Source organism: Panthera onca, chromosome A1 (assembly GCF_046562875.1).
Source record: "Panthera onca isolate mPanOnc1 chromosome A1, mPanOnc1 haplotype 2, whole genome shotgun sequence".
Taxonomy (NCBI): domain Eukaryota; kingdom Metazoa; phylum Chordata; class Mammalia; order Carnivora; family Felidae; genus Panthera; species Panthera onca.
This window is the reverse complement of record NC_138339.1, coordinates 52,710,605-52,727,725: the sequence shown is the minus strand read 5'-3', so window position 1 is coordinate 52,727,725 and position 17,121 is coordinate 52,710,605. Positions and strand designations below refer to the sequence as shown.

Sequence of the window (17,121 nt, the reverse complement as noted above, 5' to 3'; positions counted from 1 at the left end):
GTTATAAAAGAATGGTTGTCTGAGGGGAGGTGGAGGATGGACTAAACAGATGATGGAGACTAAGGAGGGCACTTGTGATGAGCACCGGGTGCTGTATGAAAGTGCTGAATCACTATATTGTACACCTGGAAAAACATTTCACTGTATGTTAACTAACCGGATTTGAATAAAAACTAAAAAAAAATGGTTTGTTATATTCAGTTCTAACAAACATTTTCATATTCTCTAGCCTATCTGTCCCATGACCAGAAGTGTTTAACTATGAGACCATTTATACATAACCAGACGCACTGGTTTTGAGACAGCAACTCTCAGTTGCTTTGAAAAGTACTATTTTGCAGGTGTGGGCACAATTAGATATTCAATTTATGCAGGTGTTACATTTCTGACAGGCTTTTATTTTCTCTTCTTTCCCTTTCTGCCTTATCTTTTCTTTTTATTTTTGTAAATCTATTTGTTAGAGTAGAGTTCTGGCCTGAAGAGCCACAGCATTTGTCAGTGGGAGAAGGTGTAGGTGGGAACAAATATATTTTTCAAGTCACCGCCTCACTCTGAGCGCAGAGCTTGGTTCCTTCTGCTGGGTGGACACCTAAGAGTGCTCTTCCCTCAGGGGCAAGCTTCGATACTTAATTTATGGATGTGCTCAGCCTGATTTTAGAAAATACCTGGTGATGTAAGACTAAGAATTAAGAAAAAAGATCAAGTTCTCACAGTAGCTGCTTGCTAATTAATCCTGGTGATTAACCACCTGAGAGAATCATCTAAGAATAGCTATATTGGGCAGTATTTCTATTTTTTCCCCTCTACCTGTGGCTATCCACAAACAGGATGAAATAGAGGGTATCTGGAAGTGAATACTTTGACAGTTTTAAAACAATACTCAAGGCTGTAATTACTTTAGTAAGTTTTGCTTCAGCGAACTCTCTCGAAGAGAAGAAGGTCTGCATTTCTTTTCATTTGCAGCCTTGTTTTCCTTTTCAAATCATTCACCTTGGGATATCTTCAGATGTATGCACAAAACGGTATAAAAGATTTGAGACTTTCATAAAACCAAGACTTTGGAGGCAACATGATCAATTCTAGATAGCATAATGCATTTCACTATAAGAAATGTAGCCCTATCAGAACTGAAAAGTGTACAATTAATGCTTTCATCATATAGACAGAATCTGAATTAGTCCATTTTAAATTATCTAAAGTACGTAATAACTTATTAGTCAAAAGGGTTATGCTGCAGGTATGTTTTTATATATGCACAAATTACATATAAACCATTAAAAAATGTATTGAACACCTACTATACACCAGGCACTATTTTATATTTATACACAAACCAGATGTATAATGTTGTAGTAATGTTCATATATTTATCTTAAACCTAATAATGAATGTGTTGGTTAAAATAGTCTTAAAATCAACTTTATTGTTCCATAATTATGAGATGACATAAAAGTCTACCACCCAGCGATGTTTGATAGTATTTCATTGTAGGTCACTCTAGAAAGTTCTATCTGCATACATATATATAGAAAATTTTCAGAAATCAGATCTATAGACCATATGGAAGTATAGCATGATTTAAAAATCACAAGAATACGTTTTTTTTCAATTGTATTACCTTTTTAAATGATCATTACTATGCAGAAACTTAGAGTCCAATTCTGCCCTCTAACAGATCACATATATTTCCTTGAAAAGGGACTGCACTGAGCTTCATCATCCAACAGTTAGTCCATTAATTCCTTCCAATCATACCCATGGTACAGTAGGAAGATGGAACAAACTCTACTAAGCTCAACTTCTGTGCCAGGCACTCAAGATACAGGGGTAAACAAGAAGATGTGATTCTCCATCTAACAAATTTTATATTCTGGGTACTTAAACTTTCTCTAGTCTAGATTTAAAGGTAACTCAGCTAGATTTTAGAAATTTTGGATGTTCATCTGGGGACTACCAGGGCAAGAGACCAAATAAGTAGGATTTGAGGTTAAAGCCTATCTAGTTCGATGCATCATATCATTCAGGTTCTAATCTCTCGTGGTAATTGCTGAAAAATGGCATTCGAGAATTTAGAGATCCTGAATCTGGCCACATACCGACATAGTTCTTTGCAGTTCTATCAGTCTGTCATATTTGGTTAGGCCTAGTATACAAAAAAATCATTAATTTTTGAATGTTAAACATTTGTTCAAAATCAGTTATGATACCAGTCAGCATTCCCACACCTGACACATTGTGAGGACTTAATACATGTTTGTTAAATTAATTACTCAGGTTCATCTCTTTTCAAAGTGTTAAATTCACACTGGAATATAAAGGTAAGAATCTGCAATTCATTTCATCTATTTAGATCTCAGCTATAACATACTGATTGCATCCTGGATCAGCAGAAAGCAAAGTCAAATTTAAAAAAGGAAAAATGGCCAAAAACTACTGTTAGTTTTCACCTTAATCTGGTGTTTGCTCATCAACCACTGAACTAATCATGCTTGTGCCTTGAGTTGAGAATAGAATGGGGACATTATAGATTTAGAAAGTCCAGTGCTTGTTCCTTATTGATGCAATAATTTTTTGTTGAGAGCCTGCTATGTCTTGAGTATGTTCGACATTCTGTAAGTTAAGACACAAATAAATGTTTTTCAATATCCACCCAATCAGATCTTTATAAAAAATAATCACAACAAACAAATCTTAGTTTAGACTGAGGACAGAACAAGAATGCTATTCTAAATGATCTTTTCTAGGAAGTTAAACACATTTTTCAAATCACCACTATTTTCAGTGTTATCATCTGTAACCAAATTTCAGAAGACAATCGTATTCATAGATTCGAACAAGAAGGGTGTTCTCGTCCTTTGTTTCATTGCTTTGTTGGTTTTTAGTGTCCTGTTTTTTAAAAACTGATCCTTGGTATGTATATTCATATATTCTTTTTAGGAAGAAAAAATATCAGTAAGGTGAAATTGCTGCAGTATTTTTCTTCTCAACTGTGTGCAATTCGTTTCTTTAGCTGTGTGTCCGTTTCCTAGGAAACCTTAGTGGAGTAATGTTTGGCTGTCATGCTGGACTTATCATGAGAGTTCTGAGCAAAGAGTCAGAATGGCATAGCCCCAGATAAGTTGCTCCAAAGACATAACAATGCCTCTCTGTGCATATTTGCAAGCTGATGCAAACCATACTGAGTTTGAGGTGTTACCGTGTTCCAGGAAGATCTGTGCATGGAATTTTCAAGACTCTTCTAATAGACATGATATAGCGCAATTTCTCAGTACTGCAATCTTGATCTCTTACCAGGTATTTAAAATGTGTTTTCTACCTATAGTCTTAATTAAAGATTCAAATTTGAAATTCTTAGTTGTAATACCTCTCCAGAGAAATAGAACTGTTTACTACCCTAGGCAATTTTACCTGCTCATGGTTGATGATTAAAGTATCCATGACATATTTTACAGTGCTATTGCACTGCTTACATAATATATTTAAAAATAATTTTCATATCTAATACACTACAATTTATGAACTTACTGTAAATATTACCTCATTGAATTCTTTCTGGACCTATGAGTCAGGTAGACAAAAAGTCTAATTAGCTTACTTTAAAAGATGAGATACTGGAAGCCTCAAACAGATGAAGCAATTCATGTGTGATCACACAACCGAAAAGTAGCAGACATGAGACTGATATCTGCATCTGTTCATAAACTTCAGAGCCCTCTTCCTAAAAATTTCTAATTGTCCACATCTAATAAAACAGTATGTCCTGGTTGCCTCCATTTCCAAAATATATTCCCAATTCATCTATTTCTCTCATTTTCTGTTTTATCACTTATTTTTCCTCCAAAGTTCCATAATAACCTCCTAAATAGTCTTTTTGATACTAATCTTCCTAAAATTCATTCTCTCCACTGTAGCCAAGTACTTTAAAAATTTTAGTGTGGGTGTTTTCTGAAGTAAAATTTACATTCCATGAAAAGCACAGTTTGTAAAAACAAAACACAATTTAGTGAGTTTTAATACATATATACTTCATGCAACTATATCAAAATTGAAATATACAACATTTTCAAAACTCCAGAAATTTCTCTCATGCCTTCTTCCAATCCCCATCCTTCAGCAGCAACCACTATTTTGATTTCTTTCACAGGGAAGCTTATATAGATTAAATAATGCAGCATGTAGTCTTTATTCTGGCTTCTTTCCTCAATAAAATATTTTTGAAATGCATCCATATTGTTGTATGAATGAGAAGTTTGTTATTTTTAGCGCAGTGTAGTATTCCACCAAAAGCATAGACCTAAATTTGTTTACCTATTTTACTGTTGATGGACTCTTGAGTTATTTACTATTTTTGATTATTATTTCGCTGTAATTTTAAAGTAAAATTCTTATTTTTTAATCATTTCAGATTTACAGAAAAGTAGTAAGATAGTAAAAATAGTTCTCATATAGTTCACATCTAGTTTACCCTATTATTAACATCTTACATTAGTGTTGTATATTTGTTGCAACTAATAAACCACTGTTGAGACATTATTATTACCTAAAGTTCACACTTCACTCGGATTTACTTAGATTTTTATTTTAGTCTTGGGCATTTTATTTTATTTTTTTCAGTTTTATTGAGAAATAATTGATGTACCTCACTGGATAAGTTGAAGGCTGAGGGCATGGTGATTTCAGTTATACATACTGTGAAATGATAACATAACAGGTTCAGCTAACATCCATCTTCTCATATAAATAAAATAAAAAAAGAAAAAAAAACCAGGAAAAAAGGAAAAAAATTCCCTATGATGAAAACTCCTACAATTTCCTCACTTAACAACTTTCCTATGTATCAAGCAATGTTAGCTACAGTCATGGTGTTATATGTCCCTAGTACTTATTTATCTTGTACCTGGAAATATATACCTTTTGACCACCTTCAAATTTTCCCTCTCCCACTTTCACCTCTGGCAACCATAACTCTCTTTTTCTTCAAGTTTTTTTGTTTTTGTGTTTTGTTTTGCTTTTGGATTCCACATATAAATGAGATCATGCAGTATTTGTCTTTAACTTATTTGACTTAGCATAATGGCTTCAAGGTCCATCCATGTTCTCACAAATGGAAGGATTCTTTTTTTAATGGCTGAATAATGTTTCATTATATATAAACCAACTTCTTTATCCATTCATCCATTGATGGACATTTAGATTGATTCCATGTCTTAGCTACTGTCAACACTACTGCTGTGAACGTGGGGATGCAGATATCTTTTTTGAATGAGTGTTTTTATTTCCTTTGGATATATTCCCAGAAATGGAATTGCTGCATCAAATGGTAGTTCTATTCTTAATTTTTTGATGATTTTCCATACTGTTTTCTATAGTGTTTACACCAATTTACAATCGCACTAATAGTGCACAAGGGTTCCCTTTTCACCACATCCATGCCAATGTTTGTTATCTCTTGTCTTTTTAATAACAGTCATTCTAGTATTTGTGAGGTGACACCACATTGTAGTTTTAATTTGTATTTTCTTAATGACAGTTTTTTTTATGTACCTGTTGACCTTTCATATATCTTCTTTAAAGAAGTGTCTATTCAGGTCCTTTGCCCATTTTTAATTTTTTTTGTTTTGTTTTACTGTTTGTTTTTTGTTTGTTGCTAATGGGTTATATATATACATATATATATATATATATATATATATATATATGTACATATTTTTGTATATATTTTAAATATTAACCCTTTACCGGATATATGGTGTGGACATATTTTTTCCTAATCCTTAGGTTTTCTTTTCACTTTTTTCATGACTTCTTTTGCTGAGCAGAAGCTTTTTAGTTGATATTCCATTGTTAATCTTTCATTTCGTGGTTTGTACTTTAGGTGTCATATCCAAAACATCATTAACAAGACCCATATAAAGAAGCTTTATTTCTATGTTTTCTTCTAGGAGTTTAATTGGTCAGGTCTTACATTTAAGTCTTTAATCCATTTTGAATTGATTTCTGTGAGTAGCATAAGCCTAGTTTCTTTTACGTGTGAATATCCAGTTATTCTAACACCATTTATTGGAAATACTTTGTTTTCTCCATTAAATATTCTTAGCTCCCTTGTCAAATATTAGTTTGCCATATATGCTTGGGTTTATTTATGGGCTCTCAGTTCTATTCTGTTGGTCTATATTTTTGTTTTTATGCCAGCGCTATACTTTTTTGATGACTATAGCTTTATAGTATATCTTGAAATCAGGAGGTATGATACCTCCTTCCTTTTTCTTCTTTCTCGAGATTTCTTTGGCTATTTGAAGTCTTTCCTGGTACTACATGAATTTTATGAGTGTTTTCTCTACTTCTGTGAAGAATGACATTGGAATCTTGATAGAGATTATATTGCATCTATACATGGATTTTAGTAGTACTCACATCATAACAATATTAATTCTTCTAATACATGAACACAGGGTACATTTATTTATTTGTTTTTGTTCAATTTCTTTCATCAATGTTTTATAGTTTTCAGAGTAGGGATCTTTCACCTTAGTTAAATTTATTCCCAAATATTTTATTGTTTTTGATGCTATTGTATATGGGATCAATTTATTTTTCAAAAAAAAAGTTCATGCATAGACACATTATTGATTTTTTATGTTAATTTTTCATCCTGCAACTTTGCTGAATTTATTGATTAGATCAAACAGTTGACTATTTAGGATTTTCTGCATCTAAAATTATGTCATTTCCTTTTTTTTTTTTTAAATGTTTATTGATTTATTTTGAGAGGGAGATCATACAAACAGGGGAGGGTCAGAGAGAGGGAATGAGAGAGAATCCCAAGCATGCTCCACATTATCAGTGCATAGCCTGATGTTGGACTTGAACCCACAAACTGAGATCATGACCTGAGCCGAAATTAAACGCTGGACATTTAACTGACTGAGCTACCCAGGCACCCCTAAAGTTATGTCATTTCCAAATAGAGAAATTTTACTTCTTCCTCTACAATTCTAACACTTTCATTCATATTTTTCTTGCCTGATTGTTCTAGCTAGGACTTCTAGTATTATGTTGAATAAGAGTGGTGAAAGTATGCACCCTTGTTTTGTTCCTGATCTTAGAGGAAAATTTTTCCATCCTTCACCAATAAGTATGATGTTAGCTGTGGGCTTGCCATATATGGCCTTTATTATGTTGAAATAATTTTTTTCTATGCCAAATTTGTTAAAAATTTATGTCATGATTAAGTGTTGAATTTTGTCAGATGCTTCTTCTGTACCCATTGAGATGACCATGTGATTCTTTTATTCTATTAATGTGATTTATCCATTGATTGATTTGCATATACTGAACATCCTTCAAACCCACAGATAAATCCCAATTGATTATGGTGAATGATCCTTTTAATGTATTGCTACATTTGGTTTACTAACATTTTATTGAGAATTTTTCATCTATATTCATTAAAGGTATTGGTATGAATATTTCTTTTCTAGTAGCAACCTTTTTTGGTTTTTAGTATCAGGATAATGCTGGCCTCATAAAATGAGTTTGGGAGTCTCCCCTCTTTGATTTTTGGAAGAGTTTGAGAATCGTTATTGCTATTTTTTCTTTAAATGTTTGGTAAAATTCACCAATGAAACCATCTGATCCTTTTCTTTTTCTTTGTAGGGAGATCTTGAATACTGATTCCTTCTCCTTAGTAATAATTGGTTTATTCAGATTTTCTTTTTTCTTTTTCTTTTTTTTCTTTCTTTGCTTTTTTTTTTTTTTTTTTTTTACCTAACTCAGTACAGGTAAGTTGTATGTTTCTAAGAATTTTTTACTTATTCTAGGTTGTTTGTTGGCATATAGTTCTTTATACTACCTTCTTATGATCCTTTGTATTCTGTAAGATCTGTTCTGGTGTCTCCTTTTTCATTTATAACTTTGATCTGGGTCCTTTCTCTTTTTTCCTTGGTTAGTTTAGATAAGGGTCTGTCTCTTGTTTATCTTTCCAAAGAAGTAACTTAGTTTGTTTAATATTTTCTATTGTTTTTCTGTTCTTTATTTCATTTATTTCTGTTCTAATTTGTATTTCCTTTTTTTATGTGAAATCTGGTCTCAGTTTATCTTTATTTTACTATTACTTAAGTATAGAGTTAGGTTGTTTATTTGGGATCTTCTTTTTTCTTAATGTAGGTGTTTATTGCTATGAACTTCCCCCTTATGACTGCTTTTGTGAAATATCATATGTTCTGATATATTGTATTCCATTTTAATTCCTCTCAAGAAACTTTTTTATTTATCCTTTATTCTTTGATCCATTGGTTGTTCATGAGAATGTTATTTAATTTCCATTTGCTCATTAATTTTCCAGTTTTCATGTTGTTGTTGATCTCTAGTTTCATGTCATGAAACTAGTGGTCAGAGAAGACACTTGGTATAATTTCAATATTGATTTGCTATGTATGACTTGTTCTGTGGCCTACATGGGGTATATCCTAAAAAGTATGTTCCATGTATACTTGAGAAGAATGTATATTCTGGTATTCGATAGAATGTTCTTTGTATGTCTGTTAGGTCCAATTGGTCTACAGTGTTGTTCAAATCCACTGTTTCATTATTGATTCTCTCTCTGGATGACCTTTCCATTGTTGAGAGTGGACAATTACAGTCCCCAACTGTTAGTATATTATTGCTTATTTCTCATTTTAACTATGTTAGTTTTTGCTTTATATATGTAAGTGCTCCAATGTTGGGTGTGTAAATATTTACAATTGTTATATTTCCTTCATGTATTGACCCCTTTATCATTATATATGTCCTTCTTAATCTCTTTTTACTATTTCTAAAGTTTATTTCTGATATATGTATAACTATCTGCTTTTTTTGTTGTTATTGTAACCACTTGCTTGAAATATATATTTCCATCCCTTCATTCTCAGTCTATGTGTGTTTTTAAGGCTATATCTCTTGTAGATAACACATTGCAGAATCTTTTTTTTCTTTTTTTTTTTAATTCACTCAGCCATTCTATGTCTTTAATTGGAGAATTTAATTCATTTATATTTAAAGTAATCATTGATAGGTAAGAACTTACGTTGGCTATTTTGTTGTTTTCTAGCTGTTTTGTAGACCTGTTTTTTATCTAGTTGTCTTTTTTTTTTTAATGTTCTTTTTTTTTTTTAAAGTAAACTACCCCCAGCATGAGGCTTGAACTCATGACCCCACGATCAAGAGTTGCATGTTCTACTGACTGAGCCAGCCAGGTGCCCCATCTTGCTGCCTTTTTTTGTGTGTGTTGTGAAGTCTTTTGCTTTCATATGCTTTGACTTCTTATCATGTTCTTTTGTGTAATGACTACAAGATTTTCCTTTGTTACCATGAGGCTTACATAAAATATTTTAAACATACAACACTCTATTTTAAACTGATAACAACTTAACTTCAATACAATTTGTAAACTTTGCACTTTTGCTTCTCTTCTCCTTCACATTTTAGGTTATTTCTATTACAATTTGTATGTGTTTTTATATTGTTAACTAATAACAGATTATTATAGTTAAGGTTATTGTTACTTCATTTATTGTTTTATTTTTTTAGTATTAATTTATTTTTGATAAAGAGAGTGAGGAGAAGCAGAGAGAGAAGACACAGAATCTAAAGCAGGCCTCAGGCTCCCAGCTGTCAGCACAGAGCCTGACGTGGGGTTCGAACTCACGAACCATGAGATCATGACATGATGTGACTAAAGTTGGACGCTTTAACCAACTGAGCCACCCAGGTGCCCCACTACATTTATTCTTTAAAAAAGAGTATTTAAGCGAAATATGCATCACTATTACCATATTGTAAAATCTAACTTTGACTATGTATATAAAATTACCAACTATTACTAGTGAGATTTACACTATCTTTTTATGTTTTTGTGATGTTAATTGGCATTCTTTTATTTCCACTGAAAGAGCTCCCTTCAGCACTTCTTATAGGGTAAGTATGATGGTAATAGAGTCCCTCAGCTTTTGTGTGTTTAGAAAAATCTTTATTCTTCATTTTTTTCTGAAGTACAGGTTTGCCAGGTATAAAATTCTTGACTGACAGGGGTGTCTGGTTTGCTCAGTCTGTTAAGTGTCTGACTTCTGCTCAGGTCATGATCTCACAGTTCGTGGTTTGAGTCCCATAGCATGCTCTGCACTGACAGCTCAGAGCCTGGAGCCTGCTTTGGATTCTGTGTCTCCCTCTCTCTCCGCCCCTCCCACACTCATACACTCTCTCTCTCTCTAAAACAAATAAACATTTAAAAAAAAGAATTCTTGACAGTTATTTTTTTCCCTATTTTGAATATAACTTTTCATTCTCTCCTTGAAATTACTATTGAGAAATCTGCAATAATATTATGGAGGTTTGTTTCCTTGTACATTACTTCTCTCTTTTTTATTGTCACTCAAAATTCTTTCTTTATCTTTGACTTTTGTAAATTTATTTATAATGTGTTTTGGTGTAGCCCTATTGGATTCAAGTATTTGGGTCCTTTGGGATTCACGGATCTGGATATCCATGTCTCTCCCCATTTGAGAATTTTTGAGAATTTTTCAGCCATTGTTGCTTTAAATGTACTCTCTGTCCTTTTTTCTTCTTTTCCAGGAATTTTGTAATGCAGATATTGTTTCTTTTCTTTGTGTCTTATAATTCCCATAGGTTTTCTTCACTCTTTTTCATTCTTTTTCTTGTTGCTCTGTCAGGGTAATTTCCAATTTCCTACCCTCCAGATGATTGATTCTTTCTTCTATGTGGTTGAGCCTATTTTTGAAACTTTTTATTGAATTCTTCAATTTAGTTATTGCATTTTTCAACTATAGGATTTTCTCTGTGTCTGTATGTTTTGATGTTTGCTATTTCTCTGTCAAACTTCTTGTTTTGTTCATACATTGTTTTACTAATTTTGTTTAGTTGTCTGTGTTTTCTTATAGTTCACTAAACTTTGTTAAGATTATTCTGAATTCTTTATCTGATAATTCATAGATCTCCATTTCTTTGGGGCCAGTTTATTGGAGATTTATTAGTTTCCTCTGGTGGTATCACATTTACTTGAATTTTTGGTGATTCTTGACTACTTACATTGACATCTGCATATTGAGTAATTGGGCTCCTCTTCCAGACTTAACATGTTTGCTTTGGCAGAAACAGTTCTTCATCAGTTAGCTTAGTTTAGGTTTCTGGGTACTTCTGCTATTATGGTCTATTTTTGGATGTGGCAACTGTCCAAACTCTGAAGACACAATAGGGAGTGTGACACTGGCTGAGAAGAGTTGGATAAGACTGCTGGCTTGGTTCTCTACCCAAATGTGGCTGTAGTATAGGTTCTGCACTTGCCTGGATTCTCTGGTGAGGCTTACTAAATGGCCAGGACTAGGCACTCCATTCTATAGTAGATGGGGAGATGAATTAGCTTCCCTTCCCTGACAGAGCAGCAGGATGGGACCCAGGGCCTGTACAGTTCATTGTTTGAGGACCCCAAATCAGGCAAGAATGCGCACTGAATTCCCTGATTAGGAGAGGCCACCTTATGCTGTTCAGATGGGAGAAGCCATGGGTTGTGCTCTTTGTTCCACTGTACATAGGGCTATTGTATATAGTGCTACTGTATATAGGTGCCACTATACATAGGGCTATTGAGTGGGCCATGCAGACTCATGTGTTCTTTGGTAATGTTTCACGGTTTGACTGACTTTATTCAGCAAGGACCAGTGCTCTGAATTAGATTCCCTACCTGGTCACAGTGGGAGAATCAGCTCTAAGTCTGGTAATGTTATTTGTTTGTTGTCTTAACTCAAGCTGACTCACACCCCTAGTTCCCTAATCAAACAGGACCACTGGCTTTGCTCTGCGACCTGCTGGTTCTGCCTGTTCTCCTCTCAGCTTGAGGGCCACTAGGCCACACTGCTTCCAGGAGTTGTTGCCAACCCTTCTGGTCAGATGGGGCTGAAAAACAGTCTCCACAGTTTATGGGGTTACGTCTCAGTTTCTTTGCCTGGGCAGGAGGAGGAGGGGCCTGTCCAGACTACTCTCAATTTCCAAACAGTATCTCCAGTTGCCTGGGGCCAGGGATTACCCGCAGCCTTAGTTATGAATTAATAAGCCTGCCTGTTCATAGCACTGGCGCACTCCATGCCTGGTACTTGTTTTGCTCTGGGGGTGATCAGCTCTGCCTGCCCACCTCTCAGCTCAAACACCACTAGGCCACAATGCTTCTAGGAGCTGTCACCAGCCTTTTTGGTCAGATGGTGCTAGAAGACACTCTCCACAGTGGATGTGTGGGCCTGCAGTTCAGCTCCTTGCCTGGGCTTGGGCAAACTAGGCTCTATGGCCCCAAATTCCTCATTTGAAGATGCAAATCAGGCAGATATGCACTCCACCAAGTTCCCTTGTCAGAGTGTGCCCCAAACATGATTCTGCAGATGAGCAAAACTGCTGGTTGAGATTACTACTTAGGCACTACAGTTATGAACTCTCTCTTCCAAGTTATGTGTGCTGGTTGTTGGAAACCCCTCCTCCCTTCTCTGTCAGATTCCCAGTGGTTGGGCCCTCAGCAACCCCTGCGATACCCACGGTTTCGAGATCAGAGTAAGGTTTCCCACAAAGTAATCTACAATGCTAGTGGGGAGAGACTGGTTGTCCCCCCAGGTTCTCTTTCCACACTGGAGGAACCAGTGGTTCAGGGGACACCTCTCTGCATGATGCTATGCTGGCCTGGAAGAGAGGCATAGCAGTCTTAACTTTATAATACAGTCTGTCTTGGTGTCTGTAGTACAGGGACGTGCTTCATCCTCGCTGTCATATTTTAGTATTTTCTCAGTGATGTCCTGTTCTTGAATAGTTGTTGTTTTTGTGAGGGGGAGTGAAGTCAGAAACAACCTATGTCACCATCTTGGTGACATCACTTGCTTAGATTTCCTTAGATTTTACCTAGTGTTATTTCTCTGCTCCAGAATTACATCTAGGATACCACATTACATTCAGTTGGTGTGTTTCTTTAAGCTTTTCCAGACTGTGACAGTGATTTAAACATTCCATGTTTGTGATGACTTTGAAAGTTTTGAGGAGTACTGAAGAGGCATTTTGTAGAATATCTCTGAATTGGGGTTTCTTTTTTCTTGTGATTAAACTGGAATTATAAATTTTTGGGGAAAAGGCCACATAAGTAAGGTGCCATTCTCATCATATCATAGTAAGAAATCATGCTATCAACATGACATTGCTGTGAATTAAACCAGGATCACCTGGCTGAGGTAGTGTTTGTTAGGTTTCTCTACTGTAAGCATACTCTCTTTTCTCCTTTCCATAATGTGCTCTTTAAATGGAAGTTATTATGTACAGCTCACACTTAAAGAGTTATGCCCACTCCCCACATCTTGATGGAGGAGTATCTATATAAATTATTCAAAATTCTCCTGCAGAGGGCACTTGGCTATTCCTCATTTGTTTATTTACTAAATTACTTGTTTATATAAGTATGAGGTCATGGATATTTATTTTATACTTTATGCTATAATCCAATGCTAGTTACTAATTTTGCCTTTCAAGTCATTCCAGCTTTAGACATTGGGAGCTCTTGCAGTTGGTGTCTGTGCCTTTTTGGCATACTCCCACAGTTGTGTATAGCATTTTGTTTTCGTGTATTTTTTTTTGTTTTCAGAGTTCTTCCTTACTTTCTGGCACTACAATATGCTTCAGGTTCATCTTCCATACACCTGCCCTAGTCCTAAAATCAGGCTTTTTGCTAAAGAGACTTGGATCCTTTCATTTGGAGAACAGTATTAGAAACCAAGAGCTTCTATAAGCCCATCTATATCTTTCACAGCATGAAAGGTGTTAATTTTAATAAAGACCAATTTATCATCTTTTTTTTTCTTTAATGAATTGTGTTTTTAGTGTTGTATTGAAAAGGTTATCACCAAACCCAGGGTCACATAAATTTTCTCCTATGTTTTCTTCTAGAATTTTTACATTTTACATATCATTTTACATTTAGGCATATAATCAATTTTAAATTTTGTATAAGTTATGATATTTGATTAAGTTCATATTTTTATATGGATTTCCAATTGCTTTTTTCAGCACCGCTGTGAAAAAATACTCTTTTCCAGCACCATTTGTTTAAAAGACTATCCTTTCTATATTGTATTGCGTTGTGCCTTTGTTAAAAATAAGTTAGCTAAATTTATGTGGGTCTATTTCTGAGTTCTCTATATTGTTACATTGATCTATGCACCTATTCTTTTTACCAAAAGAAAGGTTTTGTGGTTACTATAACTTTATAGCAAGTCTTGAAGTAAGGTAGTTAAGTTAGTAAATTTTATTTTGCTTCTTAGGATTATGTTGGTTATTCTATGTCCTTCACATTTGCATAGAAATGTCAAAATCATTTGTGCTGATATCAATAAAGTAGCTTGCTCGAATTTTGACTGGGGTAGGGTTGAATCTATAGATCAAGTTGGAGAGAACTGACATCTTAATGACATTGAATCTTCCATTCTATAAACACAGAATACTTTCCCACTTATTTAGGTCTTCTTTCAACAGTGTTCTTTTAGTTTTTCTCCTATGGACCTCGTGCATATTATCTTAGATTTATAGCTAAGTACTTACTTTTTGGAAGGGGGGCTGATATATAAATAGTACTTTTTTAAATTTCAGATTCCAATTTTTTATAGCTGGTACACATAGTAAATTTTGAAACATAAGCAAATCATGTTTAATCATTACACTTAAAACGCAAATTCCTTAACTCTGTCCTATAAGACCCTGCCAATCTTTCTAAACTAGGTTGACCTTTAAGTACTAAAGTTTCAAACTCACTGGTTTTTTTTAATGGTTATTTATTTTTGAGAGAGAGAAGAATGAGAGAGGGAGAGAGACAGAGCATGAGTGGGGGAGGGGCAGAGAGAGAGGGAGACACAGAATCCAAAGCAGGCTCCAGGCTCTGAGCTGTCAGCATACAGCCTGATGGGGAGCTCGAAGTCATGAACCGTGAGATCATGACCTGAGCCAAAGTCAGATGATTAACTGACTGAGCGACCCAGGTACACCTCAGACTCCCTATTTTTTTTTTTTTTTTGATTTCTTGACTTATTCTAAGCTTTTTCATACCCCAGGGCTTTTGCACTTGCCCTTCATTTTGCCTGGATTTGTCTTCACATAGGTGTTTTCCTCTTTGCTTCTGTCACTTTTCATCCTTCATGTCTCATTTTAAATGTCAAAGTGGTCTTCCCTAATCACTACATCTAAAATAGCTAATTTTTTCTTCCGCCATTTCTCTTCATTTATCCTTTATAGCTTTCATAGTACTTATTACCATTTGGCATTATTTTGTTTGTTATTCTTCCTAGTTATTATTGGTCTTTACCCAAATAAAATATAAATTAAATAAGAGTACAGTCTTGGCCTTTTTCATTTACTACTTTATTCCCAGTGCATGTTACCATGTCTAAAATATAATAGACACTCATTTAAATATCTTTGAATGAATTAATGGATATGTATATATATACATACATATACATATACATATACATATATATACATATACATGTATATAGTAAGAAAGACACACCAAGGTCAAATATCTCAATTTCAGCAAAATCTTCCTTCAGTCCCTAAACTGGAAATGATTATTCTCTGCTCTTGTTCTCCCTTAAAATATATCCTTTTTATCCAACTATTTGTAGTACTTGTTTATGTGCATCTTTGTCTCCTATAATCACTATGAACAGAGGCAGTAATTTATACATGTTTGTATTCACCATAACTTCAAAGAGAGTACCTTACATCTGAATTTTTAAAAATGAATAGATAGCAAATGGGTTAGTTATTAGAAGACCTTAGATGTGATCCAAACAGATTTCACCAATTAATTGTGTAACTATTTGAGAACCACCTTACCTTAGTAGGTCTTGTTTTAAAATAAGGAAATTAGACTAGATTGGTAATTCTTAAACTTTCTGTTTCTTTTGAAGGAGGTATAGCATACATGGTCAGTGCTCCACCCATATTCCCTGGGATCTCTCCCACTTTCATGAACATCAGATTCCAGTGTGTTTTTATTTTCAAGAGCTAGAACCTGCCTCCCTTCATTGGAAGACTGACCTCGGGATTCCTGAGAAAGCTTTCTCTGAAAACTGAGAGAGTCAGAATTACAACCCCCATGCCTACCCCCGGCACTGGGAAACCATGATCCAGTGACTAAAGATGTAGGTTATGAATCTCCCAGCTTCTTAGGCCCCTGATATCCACCACTCTGAGGGGGCTCTAGAGACCACTGCAAAACAGGAATTTGGTTTGATATCTCACCCTTGCTTGTCTTGCTTCCATTCCTAGTCTCACTTCCTCACTTGGCAACCTGTTTCTCATGGAAACACTTCCTAATGCATCACTTTCACATGAATCCTCATCTTAGAGATGCTTCTGGGGAACAGGGGAACCCAACTTGAGATATGAGATATTGGTTAAGAGACCCTTTTGGGAGTATGCTGAAAACCATGGTTTATCTTCAAACACACACACACACAATTCATGCAAAGATATTTATATAATCTATGGATTTCAATTTAAGAATCACTTGACTAAAAATCTCTAAGGTAATGTCTTCTCAAGTTCATTCACACCTTCAACAATGTTTATTGACTACTTACTTATACTTGTTATTGTAATTCCTAAGGATACTGGGAGTGAACAAAACCTGTCAGAACCTTGTTCTGTGGAGTTTATCTTCAAGTGGAGAAAAATGATAATAAAATGCTTAAGAAAAAGATAAGCTAATGTTAAGTGTAACACAGATAATTAAATTAGAAAACTAGTGACTACCTTATGCATGATGATCAAGGGAGACCTCTGGGAGGATGAGGCATTTAAGCTGAAATTGTAATGACAAGCAGAAGCTAGCCATACAAAGATCAAGGGGTGGCAACACAAGCAGAAGGAACAGCCAGTGCAAAATTTCTAATTAGGAATGAGCTTGATAAGTCTGAGAATCAAAAGTGAGTGACTCAAGCATAGTATGCAAAGTAGAGAATGGTATGAGATAAAGTTCAAAGAGTTGTCAGTCATTGATGATGGAGAGTAAGTCAGAGTAAGGAGTTTGAATTTTATTCTAGG

General features: G+C 34.7%; 1 long non-coding RNA gene across 1 annotated transcript in view; it reads right to left on the bottom strand.

Moving 5' to 3' along the window:
- Positions 1-1,445: 1,445 nt before the first annotated feature.
- Positions 1,446-17,121, bottom strand: part of LOC132680948 (uncharacterized) — a 40,344-nt gene continuing 24,668 nt past the window's right edge. The window contains exon 3 of the long non-coding RNA XR_009610776.2: positions 1,446-2,610. This is a non-coding gene — a long non-coding RNA (uncharacterized LOC132680948). The remainder of the gene's footprint in view (positions 2,611-17,121) is intronic.